Source organism: Ornithorhynchus anatinus, chromosome 3 (genome assembly GCF_004115215.2).
Source record: "Ornithorhynchus anatinus isolate Pmale09 chromosome 3, mOrnAna1.pri.v4, whole genome shotgun sequence".
Classification (NCBI taxonomy): Eukaryota; Metazoa; Chordata; class Mammalia; order Monotremata; family Ornithorhynchidae; genus Ornithorhynchus; species Ornithorhynchus anatinus.
Window position 1 is genome coordinate 76,071,919 of NC_041730.1, and position 25,556 is coordinate 76,097,474.

Genomic DNA, 25,556 nt, shown 5'->3' on the forward strand with positions numbered 1-25,556 from the left:
ATGAAGACTCTGGGGCTTAGCAAGATTGCCATACTTCTTCCTGGCAATTCCCAGCCTGCAGGAACAAACAGAGCTGTAATGGACTCCTTTCTGGCCTTATTTGTCCCTTGATGGGGACCAGAGAGGGGACTGGTCAGAAATAAGACAAATCAGTTCAGGTTTTGTCCCCACATGGGATAGAGATGAAGTCCAACTTGATTAACTTGTAAGAATAATACTACTACTTGTTAAGTGCTTACTATGTGCCAGGCACTGTTCTAAAAAGTGGGTAGGCACAGGATAGTCGGGCTGAACAAAATCCCACAAGGGATTTTACAGTTTTAATCTCCATTTTAAAGATTAGGTAAAAGGCACAGAGAAGTGAAGTGATTTGTCCAAGGTCACACAGCAGACAAGTGGCAGAGCTGGGACTAGAACACAGATCCTTCTGACTCTGTATGTAGCCCTGTACTTAGTACAGTGTCCAGCACATAGTAAGCACTTACATACCTTTATTATTAACAAATACCAAAGATTTCAACAATGAATAGAATGATGGAAAAGGAGTTTGCTGATGAAGTTTATAGACAGTCCTAGCATTTTAGAATATTGGAAGTCATTTTCAAATCATTCTAATTGGACAGTGACATATCTAACTCTCAGTTGATCCTTCAGCTTGGGAATGGCCAGTCAAGTGTATTCGAGCACTTTGCTATGTGCAGAGCACTGTACTAAGCACTTGGGAGAGTACAGTGTAGCAGAGTTGGTCACATGTTCTCCAACCACAATGAGCTTACAATCCAGAAGGGGAGAAATTCTAAAGGATGTGGTCCTGAATCCCTACCAAATATGGGCCAAGGCTGCAATAATGAGATATTGATAGAAAAATTGATTAGAAATTCCTTGAAGAAGGAATGAGCGATTCATGTACATACTATCCCAAGAGACTAGCCCAGCACTAGCCATGTGGTAGACTCTCAATCAATACTTGTAGCACATGATCATGAAACAGCACAGTTGAAGCAAACACAGAAATACCCGTTTCCCTTCCTAATTGGTAAGGTCACTGACCCAGACTCCACAGCAAGTTAGGACAACTAAAAGAGTTTTGTCTTATGCTGTCGAGTCATCTCCGATCCATAGTGACACCATTGACACTGTTCTCCCAAAATGCCCCACCTCTATCTGCAATCATTCTGGTAGTGTATCCATAGAGTTTTCTTTGCAAAAGCACAGAGGTGATTTACCATTGCCTCCTTCCACACAGTAAACTTGAGTCTCCGCCTTCGACTCTCTCCCAAGCTGCTGCTGCCCAGCACAGGTGAGTTTTGACTTGTAGCAGATTGCCTTCCACCCACTAGCCACTGCCTAAGCCAGGAAAGGAAATGCTTCTGCTTGACTCTACCTCCCATAGTCAAGATTGGTAGAGTACTGGAAACTCTCCAGGTGTGACACTTTGAGGGGACTAGAAGAGTAGCACAACCCAAATGACTGTAATGGGAGCAGCCTCTAGCCTCCACCAAACAGATAATATTGTGCTAGAAATGCGGTTTGCACATTTAGTCCTTTCATCATTTCTCCATTATATCTGACCTGACATAGTAGCTCAATTTTGCCCCAGTATTTCAACTCCTCCTTTCCTAAATCAAATAATCTTTGTATTTAATAAACTGGAGGTTATAGAACTGTGTAAGTTGTGATTATATCATTCTTAAAAGAAAAGAACTCTATGTGAATAGCAAGAACTATGGCAAGAAGCATTGTCATCATCAATATTTACTGATCATCTAACTTGGTGCAAAACACTCCGTTATAAGGTGTTTGGGAGCTACAGTGCGGTCCCTTCCCTCAAGGAGTAGACAGCCTACTACAGGAGCACAAGGGTTGTCATTAATGAGTCTTACTGATAGTTCATCTAGATGCCAAAAAAACAAAAAACAATCATATTCGAGTGCGTACTGTGTGCATAGCACTGGCAGTCAGGTGGCTCAACTTCTCTGGTCTCAGTATCTGCCTCTGGCCTGGAAGACTGGGCAGACTTGATTTCCTCACCAGTAAAATGGGTGTTCCTTTCCTCTTCTCCCTCCTACTTGAGAGGGGGAACCCATGCGAGATGAGCAACTTGATAGCTGCCCCCTGATATCCAACCAAAATAGTATGTACCTTCTGTTTTTCCTAAGCTTCCTCCTGGTAGGCTATATGAACAACTTGCCCACTAATTTATCCCTCCTTAGCCTACTTGTTTGGGCCCCAAGTAGTTTCTTTGGTCACAAATTCTGAATACTACCTGTTACTTGAGGTTGTGTCTCCTTTCGGCCTATTCTTAATTTGGTAAGATTTGGTCAAGAGCAGCTCCATAATTTGCCCTGCCCGAGGTTAAGACTTCAGGATTTCCTCCTCAGTCTCCATCTTCCCAGACTGAGGAGTCCTAATCTTTTCAGTCTGTCCTTATAATGGAACACCTCCATCCCACTGAACTTAATTGCCCTCCCTTTATGATCCTGTAAAATGCCAACTAAATGTAGTGTATACATACACAGTTGTCATTCACGCTCAAAGATGATGTCGCTGACAGTGATATTCATCTATGGGAGCACGTAGAACTGAAAGATCCATGGCATGGCCTGGAGGCACAGTCACATTACACTCAGCCAAAAAGCATCAATCAGTGGTATTTAAGTGCTGATTATGTGTATCACACCGTCCTAAGAGCTTGGGAGAATTAGCAGATACATTCCTTGCCCACAGTTAGCCCATGGACTAGATGGGGAGATAGACATTAATAAAAGTTATTTGTAATGTGCAAAAAACCGTCCTATTTTGGGCTGTCGTGTTTGTTTCCAGCACCTAGCACTATTTTTGCTTTTGCGATCTTGTTGACCCTTCCTTCATACCAAGTGTGCCAAACTGGGTTCTCAACAACAGACTCTCAGTTGACATCTGAGATGCAGCATACACTGAGATTGTTTGAATTGGTTCCTTAAAAGTTTCCTCTACTCTCCTTGCTCTCAGTTTCCCAAATTCAGCTCACCATACAGCAACATTTGAATTTCCTACTGTCATCTATCTCCCCTTAGCACAACTTGAATGCCTCATAGGCTGGCTTCATTCTAAGACTTCACTGTGATTTTTTTTTTATGGCATTTAAGTGCATACTATGTTCCAGGCACGGTATTAAGCACTGGGGTAGATACAAGCTAATCCGGTTGGACACAGTCCCTGTTCCACATGGGGCTCACAGTCCTAATTCCCACTTAACTTCTTCATGACTCAGTAACCTCATCTGTTAAGTGACTTGCTCAAGGTCACACAGCAAACAAGTGTCAAAGTCAGGAATTAGAACTCAGGTCCTTCTGACTCCCAGATCTGGGCTCTATCCATTTGGCCACACCGTTCTGTCGATGGATGTTGGAAGTTACACTTAAGTGACATTGATGGAACTGCTCCAAGAGTCAGATGTGGTTTCTGTGGTGAATTACAGTCTCACAGAGGGTTGGACAGCACTAGAGATCTGTAGATGTTTAATCTGGAACCTGATACCTTACTAGAGAAGCAGCACAGCTTAGCAGAAAGATCCTGGGCTTGGGAGTCAGAGGTTGTGGGTTCTAATCCCGACTCTGCCACTTGTCAGCTGTGTGACTTTGGGAAAGTCACTTAACTTCTCTGGGCCTCAGTTCCCCTCATCTGTAAAATAGGGATGAAGACTGTGAACCCCACATGGGACAATCTGATTACCTTGTATCTGCCCCAGCGCTTAGAACAGTGCTCAGCACATAGTAAGCACTTAACCATCATTATTATTATTATTGTTATTAACACTGTCAGCCCCCACCAAAGGATATGCTGCCTTTGATTCAGTTTCCTGCTTTCTTATATATTGTTGCTCAATCTGCTGCCTAGGTAGGCTATCCATGTTGATGTCTGCCTGTGTACACAGTTACCCTAGTGCAGGCTGATAGATATATTAGCTGGGTTTTCTTTAGACAGCCTCAGTTGTTAAGGCTTGACTGATCTGGCAGTGCGATGTTATACCTGTTATTCTTCTTTAAAATTGTGAGCCCCATGTAGGCCAAGGACTGGGTCCAACCTGATTATTTTGGAGCTGTATCCTTTGAGCATCTGGTATTCACCACACCCTCCACACCACAACACTTATGTAGCTATCTGTGAATTATTTATGTATAATCACACCTGTCTCCCCTTTTAAACTAAATTCTATGTGGTCAGGGAATGTGTCTAATAATAAAAATAATAATAATAATAGTATTTAAGCACCTAATACCAGACACTGTACTAAGTGCTGGGGTGGATATAAGCAAATCAGGCTGGACACAGTACAGTCCCTGTCCCATGTGGGGCTCTCAGTCTCAATCCCCATTTTACAGATGGAGTAATGGAGGCTCAGAGAAGTGAAGTGATTTGCCCAAGGCCATAATGCAAAAAAGTGGTGGAGCTGGGATTCAAAGCCATAACCTTCTAACTTCCAGGCCTGTGCTCTATCCACTATGCCATGCTGCTCTTCCCAGCTCTCTTGTATTGTACTCTCCAAAGTGCTAAATACAGTGTCCTGCACATAGTAAGCTCTCAAATGCCATTCATTCACTGATCTTGAATCTACCCCAGTGTTTGGCACAAAGTAAACACTTAAATACCACATTAAAATATTGCATATTAATTTCTGTTATAATGGCGGTAGTAACTTGAAGAAATTCGCTTTGTAGAAACGTGTTACAGTAACCACAGATTCAAAAGGAATTAATGCATTAGGAGGAACATCGTTTAAAGATGCTTCAGTAGATAACTGGCACAAATGCCCATATTCTTATGTTCACCTCTAGCAAGATATGGGATGGTTGTTATATTGTACTCTCCCACATGCTTAGTACAGTACTTTTCACACAGTAAGTGCTCAGTAAGTGTGACTGAATGAATGTAGGAACAGTAAGTGGTACTGAGTACTTACTGTGTTCAGAGCACTTGTACTAAGTGCTTGAGAGAGTACAACAGAGTTGGGAGACAGCCATGAGGAGTTCCCAGTCTGTAGGTGAAAACAGACAAAGTTTCAAGAGTACTGTCAGCAAGCCTGAATCAGTGGCTGAAAAAGCAAAGGAGCATCACATTTTGATGTTAGCTGTGCACAACTATTTCTTCGTACACCAACTCCACTTGAACTATCACGTAAGAACCAGAATAGACACAGCCTGGGAAGAACCTTCCCCAAGACAAAATGAAAACACATGTTCCAGCAGAAATGACTGTTGGTTAGTAAGGATACTGCCAAAATCAGGATAGGGTGCTTTGCCTGGATGCTTATAATTTCCTGACAGCTGGAATACATTCTTTGCATCCTGTTAGAGCCAACTATTCAGAACTCGTATCTGAACTCATTTGGTTTGGCAGGGAACTGGGGAAAGGTCTAAGATTCTGAAATAGCATTGCTTGAGTCTACCCACTCAATGGTGAGAAGTAAAGCAATAAAATTCTGCTCTCTGAGCACACCAAATATTTTCTCCACTACAAACTAGAGAAAGGGATCATATTTTCTCCTTGGACAAGGACAGCCATTTTTCTGATACAAGACCCTTGGGAGGTGCATAACTGGAACAAGGGATTCTGCATATTTATCGCCACAACCTAATATAACCAGTTTCTGTGATCTGTTCCAGTGGTGTAAATGCCAACTGGAGATGAACTCATGCTTGCTTTCATTTTCAGTGACTGATGAGGCAAGAAATGTTGATCTTTTCCTTTGTTTTGCCTCTGAGCATCAACTTGGCCTTTTTCCTCTTCCTAGCAGCCCCATTCTCTCTCTCATTTGAAGGCATTGGACAGGTCTGCATGGGGCAAACAGAAAAATCTACTTAAGATAAAGCTAAAAATCTAATATATGAGAAGGAATTGGATCAGGCAGACAAGAACCATGATGTTGGGTCATGGACTACAAAAGCCATTTAAGCTAAGGCCAGCTTCAAACTGTAAACTGTCTTAATCTTACTGGGGCAAGAATATATGTTTATCAGTATCCTCCTCTGAGACCCACACATGTCAATCAGTGGAATCTATTGAGCACTTACTACATGCTGAGCACTATGTAAGTGCTTGGATGAATACAGGAATCACTATGCATGGTTCCTGATCTCAAGTAGCTTATGATCTAGTGGGGAGGGACACATATTAAACAGATGGGGGAAGCATAATAAGAGATGGGCATAGGTGCTGTGGGGTTGGGAAGAGTATCAAAGTGCATAATGACTTGGAAGGGAGAAAGAACAGGTGAGGGAAATTACAAAGGTTTCTTAAAGAATGATTTTAGTATGACTTTAAAGACAGGGAGAGTATTGATCTGTTTTATGTGAAGGGGAGAGAGTTCCCCCAGGTGGGAGGGCGTGAGCAAGGGGTGCTTGACAAGACAGACAAGATCAAGTACAATGACTAGGTTGGCATTCAAAGAGATGTACGTGAGCTAGGCTGTAGTAGGCAAGTCCAACTCCACAACCTCTCCCTTCAAGATAACAGCCATTATCACAACCTTCCAAATCCTCCCACCGTCTCCCAGTCAATCAGTGTTTTTTCTTGAGCACTTCCTGTGTGCAGGGCACTGTATTAAGTGCTTGGGAGAGTACAATAAACAGAATTGGTACCCATGATTCCTGCCCTCAAGGAGTTTACAGTCTAGTGGGATGGCTTAACTCTGGGTTCAACTAATATGATGACCTAGAAAATACAGCTAGATTTTGTGGAGAGGGAATTGAGTGGGGGGAGAATGGTTTATATACGCTTAGTTGAAATACTGTATTAACTTGGCTAATCAGCAGGTTTTGCCATTTTACTGTTACTGAAAACATTTTTCTTCTCTCCAGACAATGCAGTTTAGGAGAAAGAACATCCAAATGAGAGAAATCAGAGAAGCTTAAACACAGAATTTACCAGCCCTAATTTTAGAAGTTCTAGTGACTTTCTCGCAAATTCCACTCATTTTCTTCTTTAGCAGATGCCTACACTTTAAGTAAGCCCTCTCCAAACACCACCCTATTTAACTTTTGAAAGACAAGAGCATAGATCCCAGTCATCTTTACCAGAGTATTCTGTGATAGACACACATTGGCAGGGGAAAGCATAAGACAACCATCTTGGACAGTTTCGCCAGTATCATCTGTGATACATTCAACACCGAGAGGCAGGACATCACCAAATGATGAGATTCTAAAATATGCAAGCACTGGTATTTATTGAGTGCTTACTATGTACAAAGCACTGTACTAAGCCCTGGGGACAATACAGTACAAAGTTAGCAGAAACGTTGCCTACCTAGAAGAAGCTTATAGTCTAGAGGGTGAGACCATACACCGAGCCAGAGATGCCAACGGTTCTAGGAGAGCAGGGACCACAGGAGGCAGAGGCTTTAGGTGGGCTGAGGAGGATGGGGAGAAGATAGGCTAAGAGCTAGTAGGCCAGCAGGCCATTTTGGATTTTGGGGGCCCAAGATCTTTTCAAAAGACCTGAGGATAAACAAATCTAGGATTCCCCTTCCAAAAGCTGGGGGCAGGAGTGGAAGGCAGTCACCCCCATGGCATGGTTATCTAAGCTCAGGCAACCCCGCTCTAGATGGTTTGATAGTGAACAACAGAAGAAATCCTAAGCAGGACTATAACATATGGAACTGAAGGGGGGTACTGGCACCAGGTGGTCAGAATTAAAGCCAGTGAAGCCTCTCAAAATTGAGTCATAGTAGTGGACTCACACCACTCCAACAGACTCCTAGCCTGGCAGGCAGAAATCTGGAGATGGGCTGTACTCAAGAGGGTTTATGAAAGTCAGGCTACTGAGACTCTGGCTCACAATCAGGCAAGCCTGTCAACACGTCAACAACAGATCCTTACATGCTCGCAATGCAGAAGCGTGGTCTAGTAGAACGAGCACGGGCCTGGAAGAGAGAAGACCTGGGTTCTAATCCTGACATGACTCACTTGCTGTATGACCTTGAGCAAGTAACTTACCTTTTTGGTATCTCAGTTTCCTCATCTGTAAAATGGGGATTCAATCTCTGTCCTCCCTCCTACTTAAACCAAGTCACATGTGAAACAAGAACTGTGCCTGACCTGATCATCATCTCTCTACCCCAGCCCTTAGTACATTTCTTGGCACAGAGTAAGCATTTTTATATATTGATTCAATAGTACTTATTGATTGCTTACTATGTGCAGAGCACTGTACTAAGTGCTTGGAATGTTTAATTCGGCAACAGAGAGAGACAATTCCTGCTCAGTGACAGGCTCACAGTCTAAACGGGGGAGACAGACAGCAAAGCAAAAGAGAACAAAACAAAAACAACGTCATCAAGAAAAATAGAATCAAGGAGATATACACCTCATTAACAAAATAATAGGGTAATAATATATATAAATGAGCACAGTGCTGAGGGGAGGGGAAGGGGGAGGAGCAGAGGGTGGGGGGGAGGGGGAGGAAAGGGGAAGGGGGGCCCAATCAGGGAAGGCCTCCTGGAGGAAATGAGCTCTCAGTAGGGCTTTGAAGAGGGGAAGAGAGTGAGTTTGGCGGAGGTGAGGACAGAGGGAATTCCAGGACAGCGGTTGGACGTGGGCCAGGGGTCGACGGCGGGATAGGCGTGAACTGGGGATGGTAAGGAGGTGAGCAGCAGAGGAGCGGAGTGTACGGGGCGGGAAGCAGAAAGAGAGAAGGGAGGGGAGGTAGGAGGGGACAAGGTGATGGAGAACTTTGAAGCCAAGAGTGAGGAGTTTTTGTTTCGTGCAAAGGTGGATAGGCAACTGCTGGAGGTTTTTGAGGAGGGGAGTGACAGGCCCAGAGCATTTCTGTAGGAAGATGATTCGGGCAGTGGAATGAAGATTAGGCTGGAGTGGGGAGACAGGAGGAAGGGAGATCCGAGAGGAGGTTGACACCATTATTATACACCATTATTAGAAGAATGGGTTGATCCCACAGCACTCCAGCTACAATCACACATGGAGAGGGCTGCACACATACCCCTCTACACACACACACACACCAGTTGCTTGTCAAAGATGACACTATTGATGGTCAATTCCCTTTGTGCAAGTAAATACATACAGAAAATGCATTTGAGTGTGTGGCAGGGCCTGATCCCAACCTTATCAATTTTATGTTAGCCTTTTTCTTTTTTTCCTTAAAGGTCAAAAAGGAACACAAATAGGTCAGGATGTTATTAGTCTTGCACTTTGGGAAAGGACTGTTTTTCTGTTGAATTTCTTTCAAAGGATTCTCCTGTTCCTATCATCTAGTTACCAACTTCTCCCATTCCACAGTGTAAATAGGAGTACTCAGAGTGGCTGACAGCAATTACGAGAGGGAACAGGAGGAAAAGGAAGAAAAATTTCAATTTAATAATGATCAGCTGCCTATTTCACAAAAGAGAAAATAAAAAAATCCAGGTAGCAATCCAAACCGGGACTGGCACATAAGAGTCAGATCAGGATTTGGGGGTAAAAGATCCCAATGCCCAAGAAAATTATTCAAAGCTAGAAGAGTCATAAATGGATGAGATGAGTCCAGAAAGTGTGTGGGATAATAGCCTTGGGATAGAATTATTCCAATTAGCTAGTTCTGAAATAAAGATTCATTTTTTGCCATCTGGAATTCTTGGATATTTCAGTGTTTTGATACTTTCAGGCAGACACAAACCATAAATACTTCAGATCAGCCCACTGTACAAACTGAAGCTTCCCAGAGCATTTATAGACTTTGAGTGCTTGATAGTCAATATTTTTCAGCTAATGAGCAAATTCTCATATTTACAGTTTCACTGAAAGTTGCAGCTAATCAGGTCAGGGATGAAGATTGAGACAAGATATTAGTGTGGAAAAATAGGAACACATTGGAATAAATTAAAAACAAACATCAATTTACAACCCCCAGAAGAGAAGCTTGAGTTAACCAATTAGTGACTCAGTGTATTCCAGCATAATTTTGTGAGACTAACTTGATCTACCTCTACAAAAATGGAGAGGGGTTGATTAGGTGCAATTTTAGTTAGGTTTCTGTGCTTCTCAGCAGAATTCTCATGTTTGAAGGAGTCATGATAGTCTCTCTCTACTACGAAATAGTATTAATTTGCATCATGAATGACTAAAGCTTGATAACTGAGCAGGGAAGAATTTCCTGACTGAGGATTTTGAATCAATCAGTGGTATTTGAGTGCTTACCAGGTGCAGAGCACAGAACACCACAAAAGAGTAGAAATAGATGATCCCTGCACACAAGAAGCTTTATTAAACACTGAAATGGGCAACTAGCAGAGAGTCTCTAGTTTCTCTTTCTCCAAACCTTGTCACAAATAAAAGTAACTCTTCCCCTGCCTGGGAGGGGCTGGCATCCTTCAGATCAGTTTAAGACAAATCTTAGCATCAGTGGCATCAAAATCTTTAGACCGTTTTGCCCTTCTGGGGAATGAGAGGACCCCAGTGACTAATCTACAGTGTTGAAGTCCCCTAAAGCACACAGTCTGGGAAGAGATGAGTTTGATGTTGAGAGGCAGGACAGCTCGGTGGAAATGAGAAGCAGCATGGCCTATTGGATAGGGCATGGGCCTGGGAGTCAGAAAGACCTGGGTTCTAATCTCAGCTCTGCTACTTGTCTTCAGTGCGATTTTCCCCAGGGTGATTTCACTTCTCTGTGCCTCAGTTACCTCATCAGTAAAATGGGGATTAAGACTGTGAGCACCATGTGTGACATGGACTGTGTCCAACCTTGTATAGCTATACCTACCTGTGTAGCTTGTATCTACCCCAGCTCTTAGTACAGTGCCTGGCCACATAGTAAGCATCTTAAATACCATTAAAAATAAAAATCAATACCTGTGCCACCTTTCCTACCACAAAACTTCTGGCCTACCATCTAGTCTCTCTGGACCTCACTCCTTGAATTATAAAACAGGTTTTGATCTGCAAACTATACCAGGGAAAAGAAATTAGTCTATTCCACAGTGAACTTTCTTCCGCTTACACATTTTGCTAACTATTAAATGGTGGCACACTTCATTTTCATGATTCCTCTAGGACACAACTGTGAGGTTCTTGCAGAAATTTTAGTGGACTCCAGATATTAAGGGCTATTCAGTGGTGATCTTTGCAGCAACTAGAGTGGGGAGCAATGTAGTTTGGGGGCTCAATAGGTAATTCTCAAGTATTTTCAGGCACCTGAAAATGCTGTTCATAATGCATTCACAGTATATCATCCACACCTTAAAAGGGGATTTGCTTTCCATTTCTGCAAACTAGAATTTGAATGGAAACTTTTCCCTTTCACACTGACAGGAAAACTTGCCTTAAGACCATAAAGTTGAGGATTTCTCTCTTACTACATCCCTGCCTGACAGCACATTTGGCCCATTTTGAGTTGGAGTCACTTGCTGTTTTAAAGTGTTCATTCCAGTGGTTCCCAAGAGACCATTCCAAAAGGGTAATAGCAGATTTTGACATTGGGTCATTGGGAAAGATGTGAAACTGGGACACAGATCCTGGCCCCTCAGTGCTTTGGAGAATTTAGATGTGTGCCTGGCCAGAACTACATTGCTACTCTGCTCCCTGAGGTCTTCCTAGACTAAGCCCCTCCTTTCCTTTTCTCCCACTCCCTTCTGCGCCACCCTGACTCGCTCCCTTGGTTCTTCCCCTCTCCCAGCCCCACAGCACTTATGTACACATCTATAATTTATTTGTATTGACATCTGTCTCCCCACTTCTAGACTGTAAGCTAATTATGGGCAGGGAATGTGTCTGTTTATTGTTGTACTGTACTCTTCCAAGCCCTCAGTACAGTGCTCTGCACACAGTAAGTGTTCAATTAATACAAGTGAATGAATGAATACTCTGATGGGGTCGTGATGGAAGTTTGAGTAGTATTTTAGAACCTTTCCTGATCTGTAATTTGCAGCTTCTCTGGAAGGCAGTGCAAAGCTTTCCATGGCTGTCACAAACTTTCACCTGGGCTCACTTCAAACCGACTGCCAAGAATTATCAGCAGAAAGAACCCTATTTATTCCTGCTCTCTTTAAACATCAAGGATTAGAATTCAATCTGGTGACATTAGAAAGTTGGAATTTAAAACAAAAATAGTATTTTGACCCTAGAACCTGATAAAAAAAAAAGGGGTTAAAAAAGAATTTGGGAAGTCAGTCAAATGGAGTCTTCCTCATCCACCATGGCAGTTTCATAAATATCAAGTTGGTAAACCCTCTTCCCTCAACACCCCCACACCTCTCCTGTGTAGGATGGAGTCACCTTTGCAAATGAGGTAGGTTTGGGAGGGAGGGTTCTGGTTTAGTCCAGTTTGTTGCCCACTTTTATGAGTTTTAAACCAGAACTGTCTAGGGGCTCAGTTATACTCAGGGGAGGGTGGTTTATTAGGAGTGAGGTAATCCCTAGGTCGTTTAGCTTTTTAAAATATTCCAGGTAGGTGTGGGCCTTTCTTCGTTTCCCTAGACTGGACCTCTGAGTTCATTCCAATCCAGAATGAATCCCACTCTAAGATCCACCCCATGTTGAAAAGGGAGGGTATTCCCCAGCTTAGCCTTCACTTACTTGCCATGAACCTAGACAAGCAGTGTGGCCTAGTGGAAAGAGCACAGGTCTGGGAGTCAGAGGACCAGGGTTCTAATTCTAGCTTTGCAACCTATCTGCTGTGGGACATTGGGCAAGTCACATCTCTGTGCCTCAGTTTCCTCAGCTGCAAAATGGGGACTCAATACTTGTTCTCCATCCTTCTTACACTGCAAGCCCCATATGGGATTATTTTATATCTACCCTAATGCTTAGTACAGTGCTTAGTACCCACTTAAATACAAAAATTATTTTCTGAGAAGCAGCATGGTGTAGTGGAAAGAGCACTGGCCTGGGAGTCAGGAAGACCTGGGTTCTAATCCCAGCTATGCTACTTGCCTGCTGTAAGAAGCTTGGCCAAGTCACTTAACTTCTCTATACCTCAGTTACCTCATCTGTGAAATGGTTATTAAGACTATGAGCCCTATGTGGGTCATGGACTGTGTCCAACCTGATTATCTTGTAATTACCCCAGCACTTATTACAGTGCCTGGCACATATGCATTTAAATACTCCCCCTCCAAAAAAAATTTTTTTAAAAAAAAGACAACCTGACTTCCCTATCTCTTCCTTGTTTTGCATGGTAGTGCTGCCTCCTCCTATTTCTAGGGTCTAAATCAAATACATAGGAACAAACTGCCCTATTTTGGAAGCCCATCTCTAACTCCCATTACTTCCAGCAAGCCTGATGGCAAGAATAATAATGATCGTATTTGTTAAGCACTTACTACATGCAAAGCACTGTTCTAAGCACTGAGGTAGATACAAGATAATCTGGTTGTCCCATGTTCCAGTCCCCATTTTACAGATGAGGTAACTGAGGCACAGAGAAGTTAAGTGACTTGCCCAAAGTCATACAGCTGATAAGTGGTGGATCCGGGATTAGAACCCATGATCTGACTCCCATGCCCATGCTTTTTCCATTACCTTATCAATTACTCGATATATAAAACAGATATCAACCCCATTTCTAGGTCATAAGACTGAAGATTGCCAAACTCCAGACTTTCCCCTTTAGTCCAGCTAACTTTGGACATTTCTCTAGGGACCTCCCAGGTTATTATGCTTCCAAAAATTAATCCTGCAATTTACTGTGACAAGGCAATCTATTAGCTTGGAAACTCTTCAAGTGCAGGCACTACTTCTTCCTCTTCTGGTTTTGTCTCCAAATCATCCAGCCAAGAGCTCTGCTCAGGGAAGGCACCCAACAAATACTACTGAATACAGCTCAATACCTACAAAAGTTTGTACACAGACAAAATTTGCAGAGGGATTGGGGGGGCGAAACAAAAACAAAAAAAGACTGCTATTCTTATTTGCAATGTTCTAAAGATGGTTTACAGCGACTAAATCAAGCTCAAATAGAATATTTTCAGTAACTCCTTGAAAAAGTATTCATTTAAGACCAAAAGACGCATGAAGCTGAAAGCAGGAGGAAGGGGAGGAAAAAAAAATAGAAATGTATAGGTCAAAGAGCAAGGAAAACCTGAGGAACCAAGTAGATAAAAAAGTAGATTACAGAAGAAATCACAGTTTCTTTATGGGTAAAATAAAGTTAATACACCAGATCCCTGTTTTCCTCCCAGGTTGTATCATTATCATCAGTACTTTTTAAACAGTCTGGACAGACAGCTGTACTAAGTATTTGGGAGGGTACAATGCAACAGAGTCAGCAGATACATTACTTGCCCACAGCGGGCTTACAATCTAGAGGATGAAGACAAATATGCAATTCTAATGGAACCATAATTCCTAATTCAACATGATTAGAGACAATAGGTGTAACCTTTTCTAAAATAGTTAATAGGATACAAAAAGACAAATTATTAGGAATTGAATCTTGCAGGGTTCCCAGAAGGGACTTGATAGATTATAAAAGATCAAAGAAAGCCATACTACTCCAAAGGATTCAAAGAGATTAAGCATCTCTGTGAATATACATCCAGAACAGTAATAGTAGTATTTATTAAGCTCCTCTAGGTACAAAGCTCCACGGGCTGAGTGTAGGTGGGGACAGTAAATGGAGTCAGGAGGTTGTTCTCACACCGCCAGCACATCCCCTCTAGACTGAGTTCACTGTGGGCAGTCAATGTATCTGCCAAGGACTTAGCACAGTGCTCTGCACAGAATAAGTGATCAATAGTATTGACTGACTATGACCGTTAAAGGCAAGTTCATAGTTCAGCATTATTCTGTTCCTCAATCATATTTGAGTACTTGCTATATGCAGAGCACTGTACTAAGCACTTGGGAGAATACTATATGATAGAGTTGGTAGACATTCCCTACCCACAACAAGCTTACAGTCTAGAGGGGGAGACATATGTGTTAATATAAATTATACATAGATATGCAAGTGCTGTGAGGCTGAGGGAGGGGGAATAGAGACTGCAAATCAAAGTGAAAGGGTAACCCAGAAAGGAGAGAGATATGGGAAAATGATAGCTTTAGTTGAGGAAAGCCTCTTGGAGGAGATGTGCTTTCAATAAGGCTTTGAAGATGGGGAGAGTGATTGTCTATTACATATGAAGAAGGAGGGCATTCTAGGCCAGAGGCAGAATGTGGGAGAGGGGCTGGCATGAGACAGAGTTACAGTAAGCTGGCATTAGAGAAAAAGTGTGAGGGCTGTGTTGTAGGAAGTAAGGAAGGTAAGTTAGGAGGGGGCAAGGTGATAGAATGCTTTAAAGCCAATGGTAAGGGGTTTTTGTTTGATGTGGAGGTGGGCGGTTCTTGAGGAGTGGGAAAACATCAACTGAATGGTTTTACAGAAAAGATGATCTGGGCAAGAGAGTGAAGCATGAACTAAAGTAGAAAAGAAAGCAGGGAGATCAGCAAGGAGACAGATGCAGAAATCAATCCTTGTCCACTCTGTTCAATTCATTCAAACAGAAGGTCAACACTCCCATACTTCCCTCACCAGCTATATGGCACTGCAGAGTGGTGAAATAAAAATAATAATAATGTATTTAAGCACTTATATGCCAAGCACTGTACGAAGCACTGGTTAAGATACAAGATAATCAGGTCCTACATGGGGCTCACACCATAAGGAATGAGAAAATATATTGAATCCTCATTTCGCAAATGAAGAAACTCAGGCTAAAAGTTAAGCAACTTGCCCAAGGTCACACAGCAGGTAAGTGGTAGAGCTTGGAATAGAACCCAGGTTCACCGACTCCCATACCTGTGCTCTTCCACTAGGTCATGTTGCTTCCCATTATATGGACATCAGTCTACAGGAACATTTTATTCTTAAGGAACCTCTAATTTCTACATTGTAACATTAGCCTCCTTAGATTTTCCCTTCTTATGAAAGGCACATTTTAGGGCAAATACATTCTTTGTTAAACCAGCCAGCCATAAAAAGCTCATGCACCAGGTTTAAAGCAACTAGGCAGAAAGCCTCAATAATCAGGCATTGGCCCTCAAAGATGTTTAACTTTCACTTCTGATTTTCCTTTTCATTTGGCTTTCAAAGGAAACTGAATTCATATAAGCTACTGAGGGATGACTGCATTTCCCTAACCTAGTAATCACAGGATCAGAGCTCTGTTGTACAGGAGGACAGGACATTTTAGAAGAACAGATATCAGGATACCCAAGCAAATCATTTAGAAGGAACTAGAAAGGCGTATGGGTCGGGGGGAAAAGGTCTGCCAACTAGAAGGGTAGCCCTTAAGTAAAATGATTGAATGTACAATTTCTTTGGATTAATGATCTTTTATTCAACACCTATATAGCCATCTTCTGCCCTTCCTTCCCTCCCACCTCACCTCCGCCAAAGTCTCTTCCCCTCTTCAAAGTCCTACTGAGAGCTCACCTCCTCAAAGAGGCCTTCCCAGACTGAGCTTCCCCTTTTCCCTCTGCTCCCTCTCTGCCCTCCCTTCACCTCCCCTCAGCTAAGCCCCCTTTCCTCCCTTTCCCTCTGCTCCTCCCTCTCTCCCTTCCCCTCCCCTCAGCACTGTGCTCATTTGTATATATTTTTATTACCCTATTTATTTTGTTAATGAGGTGTAAATCCCCTTGATTCTATTTATTGCTATTAAGTTGTCTTGTTTTTGTCTGTTTCCCCCGATTAGACTGTAAGCCTGTCAATGGGCAGGGACTGTCTCTATCTGTTGCTGAATTGTACATTCCTAGCTCTTAGTACAGTGCTCTACACAAAGTAAGCACTCAAATACTATTGAATGAATGAATGCCCTCAGAATTTAAAAGTTCCTTATTGGCAGGGAACATGCCTCCATGCTGTCCCACATGCACAAGCCCGGGAGTTGGAAAGTAATAGGTTCTAATCCCCACTTTGCTATGTGATTTTGGGCAGAAAAGTAATACTCTGTGCCTCAGTTACCTCCACTGTAAAATGGGGATTGAGACTGTGAGCCCCTCATGGGTTAGGAACTGTGTCCAACTCGATTTGCTTGTAGCCACCCCACTGCTTAGTACAGTGCCTGGCACATAGTAAATGCTTAAATACTACAATAATAATTATGGTATTTGTTAAGCTTTTACTATGTGCCAAGCACTGTTCTAAGTGCTGGGGTAGATACAAGGTAATCAGGTTATCCCACGTGTGGCTCACAGTCTTCATCCCCATTTTATAGATGAGGTAACTGAGGCACAGAGAAGTGAAGTGTCTTGCCCAAGGTCACACAGCAGACAAGTGGCAGAGTCAGGATTAAAACCCATGACCTCTGACTCCCAAGCCCATGTTCTTTCCCCTGAGTCAAGCTGCTTCTCCATGATTAGCAGGTGCTCAAATATTCTTACTACAACAAGAATGAACAATTTAATGACCTAGTAAAGCCCAGTCTAAAGGTGGTACAGCAGTGGATAGCTGGAAGACTTCCACAGTCCTGAGATCTGCCTGACATTCAGCAGTCAGGAGAAGAGATCTCCTTGAGTCAAGTTTTACAAAGTTTGGGATAAAGAGATTCAACAGATGAAGCGCTCTTATGGTAAAAATCCTTTGCTCCTTTTTTGCAATTAAGGTTAGATCTTTGTTGCGGTAGAATGGCCACTCTTGCCTCTTTAGCCCCTTTGCACATGTGGATAGGATTCTAAAGTGAGGATCATTATCTTGAGAAAACTATCCACAGATGTGTCAATTACTAAAGGTGTGCTCTGTCTACCAGGATTGAAAAGTTGAACAGCTGCTGTGAATGTGCATACAGGGAGAGCAAGAGGAGAAAGGGAAAGTTACAAGGAAGAAGCAGTGTGGACAAATGAGGGGGTGGTCTAATGGAACTTGTGAGGTTCTGCTGATTTCAAAGGTTGCCTTGAATCCTTACTGGTGGATATTGCCTGGGTCCCAGCTCTGGGAGAAATCTGCAGCCATTGGATTTCAGTAGCTCAGATTCTCATCCTTGGGTCAGCCTGAAGAGACTCAGAGTCCCTGTGGTGCACTGGATCTGGCAAAAATTATCCAATAAGCTATGAACCCATTAGACTCTATATTTCCTCAAGGGTAGAAACTGTGCCTCCTAATTTTACCACACTCCTGCAAACCTCAAATGCAGTGCTCTGCATTTAATCGGTACCCAGTAAAATGCTCAATAAACCCTGAGGAAAGAATGCTAAAATCCCTCTCTCCCTAGACACCAAGGCTAAGTTGAGCAAAATTTGCTTTTTCTAAGAATGAGTTTGTTGTACTATACAGAAAGGAGAGGTGAAACTACTGAATGTTAGGTTTCCTGATTAATCATTGTCAAGTCTCCGATTAAAGGGATTTCTGTGGCTGCTCTGTAACGGATGGTACCTTCTCGAGGAAGTAAAGAGAACTGACAACTAAATTCCACTGGCAGAGAGCGAGCCAATGTACATTTCATCTTCAACTGCTTCCCAGTCAGATTTGAAATGCATCCTTCACTGAAACCGCACATGACAGCTTTCAAAACCAACTGGAGCATTAGCCAGGAACACTAACATCCTACCTCTGACAACAACCCACTCTGGATGCACACTAAACACAAAACAAAACAAACATAAAAAACTTGGTGTTCCTAACATATTGTGCTCAATGAGACCACAGGGAGAAACTCTTTCCCAGCCCCCGCAGGACCTGGCATGGATCTCTGGCCACATTCCTTGTCATTTATTTGAACAGCTCTGCCCTACGCCTCTCATTTATTCTCTTTGGTTTAGAACATGTCAACAAGCCTCTGTACCTGCCGCCTCATTCTATATTCCCTCCAGCACAGGAAACAACTGGAGTCCTGCAGTCCCAGGCAGCATTTCACTGAAAGTTTGCCAGTGCTGGATGGAATTATGATTAAACGAGATTATGAAGTTATATGTAAAGGCCTGAGACTCTTAGAGAAAAATGAATCATCAGTTCACCAAACACCCAACAGCTCAAACCCAGGTTTCTCTGTTGGGACAGGGGATGGCGTGCAGTGCGATAGCTCAAAACAGGGGAGAGATCAGCATTATGGATAGTGAGTGGGGAGTTGAAGCACTTCGATGCTCTCACTATGGCATTACCCAGCTTCATAACAGTTCACCTGCCATTTGCCACCCTCTAAGTTACTAGTTAGTCAATGGTCTTCACTGAGGGCTCACTGTGCACTGACCTTTGTAAAAGGTGTTTGGAAAAGTATGACGCAGTAGAGTTGGTTGACACCATCCCTGCCCCAAAGGGGCTCCCAATTTAAAAGGGGAGATGAACACTAAAATGAATTATACATAAGGGTAATGGACCAACCAATCAATGGTATTTATTCAGTGCTTACTATTTGCAAAGCACCATAAGCATTTGGGAGACTACAATACAGCAGAATTAGCAGACACTTTCATTCCCTACCAATAACAAGCTTATACTCTAGAGGGGGAATGTGTTCAAAAGTACACTGGGGTGACTTGCCCATGCTCTGTCCACTAGGCCACGCTCTTCTCGATGCAGTCTCTCCAGCCAGCTTTTGCCTAGTGGCAGGTCTCCTCATATGGCATGGAATTCAGCATTTCACTTCATGGGTTGATGCCTGAGGCGATCTCATTTTTGAAAAATCCTATCTAAGTTTTCAAAATGCCTCAGTTGTCATATGTTCCGATTGTTAATGAGTTATAGCTACAAACTGCCTTCTTCCTCCCGGGAGCAAGTTTCTGGAGTAATTTATAATCCAGAGGAATTTAGGGCAATCGAACACAGATGTTTAAGGGAGTTGGATTTTAGGTTGCTTAAATAGTAGACAGAATAAAAATGGGCAACAATTAGCATTTCTTCCAGAATTTGAGGCAGGCCAGATTTTTCAACCGAACTGAAGTCTCTCCCCTTCTACCTCTCTCCATCATTATAGAATGAATTCTAAATCCAGACTCCTCTAAACAGAATGCAATGAAATCTCTTCCTAGTATTATGAAGTGGCAGATGTACTTCTGGTGCTTACTCCACTTTTTAAATTGGAACCTTCGCTTAAAAGCCTTTAGATTCAGTACTACACCAAACGATATGAAGTCATGTTCTCTTAAAGTGAATGTGTTGCTTTATCTGGGAGACAGGAGGGTGCCAGCACATGGCAGTCTATTTTTCTGAAGGGATCTTTGGAAGATCTGAATGTGGTTGAATGCAGTACAATGACCCCAAGTGTACTGTCTGTGAGAAGGGCACGAGCATAAGTCTTCAGTTTTTGTCTCCCCATAAACAACTGTTGTATACAGGCTGCTGAATGGGAGCCCCATATGGACCAGGGCTAGGTTATACTGTAATCTAATCTCACCTCTTTATATTGTAATCAAACCCAGTTCTGAGTCTGGTGCTCTGCACCTAATAAGCACTTATCATCAAAGCAGCGTAGCTTAGTGGAAAGAGCCCAGGCTTGGGAGTCAGAGCTCTGTGGGTTCTAATCCCTACCGCCACTTTCCTGCTGTGTGACCTTGTTGAGCAAGTCATTTAACTTCTCTGGGCTTCAGCTCCCTCACCTGTAAAATGGGGTTTAAGACTGTGAGCCCCATGTGGGACAATTTGATTACCTTGTATCTACCCCAGTGCTTAGAACCGTGCTTGGCACATAGTAAGCACTTAACAAATACCATCATTATTATTAAATAAGGGGCAGCATCTTCTTTTAATTCACATGCCAAGATAAATGATACTTAAGTTCTTACTTTGCAGTACAGTATTAAGCACTGGGCTACGGTACAAGACAATAAGAACCTTATAATCAAAGGACTGGACTGTGTTTGATCTAAGAGGATAAGAAGTCTTTAAAGTTTGACTTCTGACCTAGTTGATACAGCATGACTTCACTAGGATACCAACAAGCCCAAACTCTGGGATATCAAGTCCAGAGGTTCCATTTTAGCATTGGGGCTGTAAATACATTAGGAAGGGATGAGTTGGAAGATCTTGCAGATTGACAGCATAAGCTACCATACATTTCTATTAAATCCAAAAAGATTCATTTCTAAGTATCCCTTGTCGTATAGGGAGGTGTCCAAATGTTTCCCAGTGGTTATTTTAGGAAAACATTTCTCTGACCGGTCCACTGGGGATAAAATGGTTTTCAAAAGGCATAAACTGGTCAGTGGTTAAATTTAAAATACAAATACACTATTTACAATGATCAACATTGTCCTAGTTTTATGGCTGTCTATTTACTGATGGGTTGATCCTCCCTAAACTGTGAGCCCACTGTGGGACAGAGACTGGGTCCTCCAACCTGATTACTTACCTCTGCACTTAGAACACAAGTGCCTAAGTGCCATAATAATAGCTTTATGCTCTTATGGCTGAAGAGACTGATGCAGAACTGACACTCCTTTCTGCATTGTTTGCATGTAAAGATAATTCTAACCCTACTCTGCCTTTAAACTTTTCTCTTGAATCCCAGTCTTGGCAAACTCACTTCCATAGGAGAGTGATCCCTCTGGCTACTATCTCCACCACTCACCAGGCGGATCTGCTGCACACGTCACCAAGCCTGTCATTCTGTCTATTCCTTCACGCAAAAAAAACCAAACAAAAACAAACCACCCCTCGACCCCAAAACACACACATATTTACTAATTTACTAGAGCACAGGTCTGGGAGTTAGAAGAACCTGACTTCTAATCCCAGCTCCACCACATGTTTGTTGTGTGAACTTGGGCAAGTCACTTCACTTCTCTGGGCCTCAGTAACCTCATTTGTAAAATGGAGATTAAAACTGTGAGCTCCATGTGAGTCAAGGACTGTGTCCAACCAGATCAACATGTATTTACCCCAGTTTTTAGAACAGTGTTTGGCACATAGTAAGCATTTAAGTTCCATAACTTTATTATTATTATTCCTGGACACACAGGCCACTATATAACTGCTCTCTGGGCTTCCTATCATTATATATATTTTGTAAGCTGTATCCTGGTTTCCGGGAGACACACAAACTCTGCTCTGCCAACAACTACTACATCAGCCTCCTTGCTGACCTCCCTGCCTCTCCCTTCTATCCATCTGCTACCCTGATCATTTATACATACTTTGGTTCTTCCCTCACAGTATTTTTTTAATCAATATGCCCTTTTCTCTCCATCCATACTACCACCATATTATCCAAGCACTTATCCTATCCCTCCTTGACAACAGCATCTGTCTCACTGTTGACCTCCCTGCCTCCTGTCTCTCCCAATTCCTGTTCATAATTCACTCTGCTGATCAAATCATTTTTCTATAAAACCTTCCATTCTGTCCATTCCTCAAGAACCTCCAGTAGTTATCCATCTGCCTTTGCATAACAACAACTATGGTATTTGTTAAGCACCTATGTGCCAAGCACTGCCCTAAGTGCCTGGGTAGATACAAGGTAATCAGGTTGGACACAGTCACTGTCCCATATGGGGCTCATAGTCTCAATTCAAATTTTCCAGATGAGGTAACCAAGGCACAGAGAAGTGAAGTGACTTGACCAAGGTCACAGACAAGTGGCAGAACCAGGATTAGAACCCACAACCTCTGACTCCCACTCCTAAAAATCTCACTTTCTTTTCTCTGTGTTAAGAGGCAGGGGAAGTGTCAAGAGGAGCAATCTGTGGGCAAAGATGCAATTCAGAGTGTATGGAATAGACATCTGTTAGCTATCTGGCATATTATTTTGCCATTAAAGTAAAATTTGGACCCATAGAAGTAGATACCTCTTGAAACACTAAGTGTCTCTTGTCTTTTTTCTAGAATGCATGGATTGAACCTCACACTTCAAGCTTTGTTTATGGCAGGAGGGATTTCATTTTTATATCTCATCCACATGTTAGATAACTGCTGAGTATCATATAGGTGCATCAAACATTAATGGGGGAAATTGGGAATGGAAGTCTATTATTGAGAAGACATAATGTTTCCAAACAAAAGAGAGAACAGATTTGTAAATACCAGGGATGAATCTGAAGAGGGAAACAGCTAAGCAAAACCACAAGTAAGCCCTCCAGACAGAATACACCTTCTTTGACAGCTCACTACTGTCAAGGATTCCTATCATCTCTGTGAACAACTCTTTCCTGGCAAAATGTCTTCTGAAATGCATTTAATATAGTGCCCTGAACTCAGTAGGTGCTCAATAAATACAATTACTCCTACATATTCCTGAAGCCCACTAAATCTTCTCAGTTTTATTTTCCATGCCTGGTAATCCCGATCCTATTACCCTTTTTTTTTTTTTTTAAACTGGCCTTGTTTTCTACCACTTTATCTTTGTATCTCTCCCTCTCTGAATTCTCTCCAAGTTGAGCCTAGAACTGGATAAGCCACTCCCATCCACCTCAAAGTGCTTTACCAGGGCAGGAAACAGCATACCACTGCATTACCAACCACCTTCACCAACTTCCTTTTATAATACTTCCTCTAACAAGCCATCACCACCACAAGCATTCAACTTCAAGGATTCCAGAATTATTTACACTGCTTTACTCACAGTGGAATCTCCTTCAGCCCAAACCAGTGGAAAGTTATTCTTGGAAGAGACTGTCTTATGCTGATTTGGAATTCTGCTTCTCCATTCTAATCCACTGGATTACCACTATGTCTAGCTCATTTCCCAATTTCTGATCCAAACAGATTGTGTAATTCCCCACATCCCTCCTTCATTTACCTAATGCTGACTGTCTGGGATCCAAATGACAATGTCAGTCTGGACAAATGCAAAATGTGGGAAACCTCCTCCCCAACCTTTTCTCCTGGTGAGCCAAGGGGTGTGGAGAGAAGGAAGGATCACCAAGATTTGGGGGCTCCTGATAGAGTGATCAATAAGATTAAAAATGAAGTTTTAACTTTACAAGATTAAAAGTTATGGAGCCACATATTGAGCCAAGAGTAAGCAAAGATGCATAATTATAAAGGCTTAGGGATAGTCATTCAATTGTGTTTGAGAGCTTACCATATGCAGAACACTGTACTATGTGCATGACAGAATACAATATAACAACGGTGCATTCCCTGCCCACAAGCATACAGTCTAGAGGGAAAGACATTCATTTAAATTACAGATATGTACATAGTGCTGTGGGAGGAGTGGGGGGATGAATTAAGGGTCCAAATCAGGGTGATACAGAAGGGAATGGAAGAAAAGGAAAAGAGGGCTTAATCAGGGAAGGCCTCTTGGAAGAGATGCAACTACAATAGGCTTTGAAATGGGGGAGAGTAGTTGTCTGGCAGTTATGAAGAGGGAGGGCTTTCCAGGCCAGAGGTAGAAAGTGGACAAGAGGTAGGTGGTGAGGTAGATGAACCTGAGATAGAGAAGTGGTGTGGCTTCGTGGAAAGAGCACGGGACATGGGAGTCAGAGGTCTAGGTTCTAATCCCAGCTCCTCCACTTATCAGCCAGGTGACTTTGGGCAAGTCACTTAACTGAGGCACAGAGAAGTTACCTCATCTGTAAAATGGGGATTAAGACTGTGACCCCATGTGGGACAACCTGATAACCTTGTATATACTTCAGAGTTTAGAACAGTGCTTGGCACATAGTAAGTGCTTAACAAATACCATTATTACTACTGAGGAACAATGAGAAGGTTAGCACTGGAGTAGCAAAACGTTCATGCTGAGTTGTAGCAAGAGAGTAATGAGGTGAGGTAGGAGGGGTAAAGTGATTGACTGCTTTAAACCTATTGTGAGGAGTTTCTGTTTGATGTGGACAGGGATGGGCAACCACTGAAGGTTGAGGGGTGGCGAAGCATGGCCTGAAAGTTTGTGTAGAAAAAAAGATCTGGACAGCAGAGTGTAGTATGGACTAGAGTCAGGAGATGCAGGAGGCTGGGAGGTCAGCAAAGAGACTGATAGAGTAATCAAGTTGAAATAGGATTGGTGCTTGGACTAATGTGGTGGCAGTTTGGGTGGAGAGGAAAGGGCAGATTTTAGCCATGCTGTGAAGGTTGAACGGACAGGATTTAGTGATGGGTTGAAAATGTGTTTTGAATGAGAGAGAGGAGACAAGGATAACTCCAGGATTACGGGCTTGGAAGACAGGAAGGATGGCGGTGTCATCTACAGGGTTAGGAAACTCAGAGGAAGGACAAGGTTGGGTTGCATAGCACAAACTCAGGCCTAACATGATGCAGTGGGAATATGAGAGCTATTTCTACAAAAAGTCTCAATTACCTGTATAACAAACATCTGTAATTTATAGTCAAGCCTGCAGTCTATCTTCATCCAGTTTCCCTAGCTTTACATAGTGGAAATATTTGGGGGGGGGGGGGAGGAGGGAAGCAAAAAACAAAACTTAACTTATTTAACAAAACATTAACAGTATTTAACTATGTACCAAGCCCTGGGACAGATACAGTCAGATCAAACTCAGTACCTGTCTCACCCAGAGCACGCAGGTTTAGTCTCCATTTTAGAGATTAGGGAATCAAGGCACTGAGAAGTTAAATGATTTGCCAAAGGCTACACAGATGGCAAGTGGCAGAGCTGGGACTAAAACCCACATTAATGCCTGTCTCCTTCCCGACCTCTAGACTGTAAACTTGTTGTGGGCAGGGAAAGGAGTTGTTTTTTGTTGAATTGTACTCTTCTAAATTTAATAAATACAACT

At 42.6% G+C, this 25,556-nt stretch overlaps 1 protein-coding gene across 1 annotated transcript in view; it reads right to left on the reverse strand.

Moving 5' to 3' along the window:
• ADAMTS12 (ADAM metallopeptidase with thrombospondin type 1 motif 12) overlaps positions 1 to 25,556 on the reverse strand; it is a 318,713-nt gene that overhangs the window by 253,089 nt on the left and 40,068 nt on the right. The gene's annotated exons all lie outside the window — the stretch shown is intronic.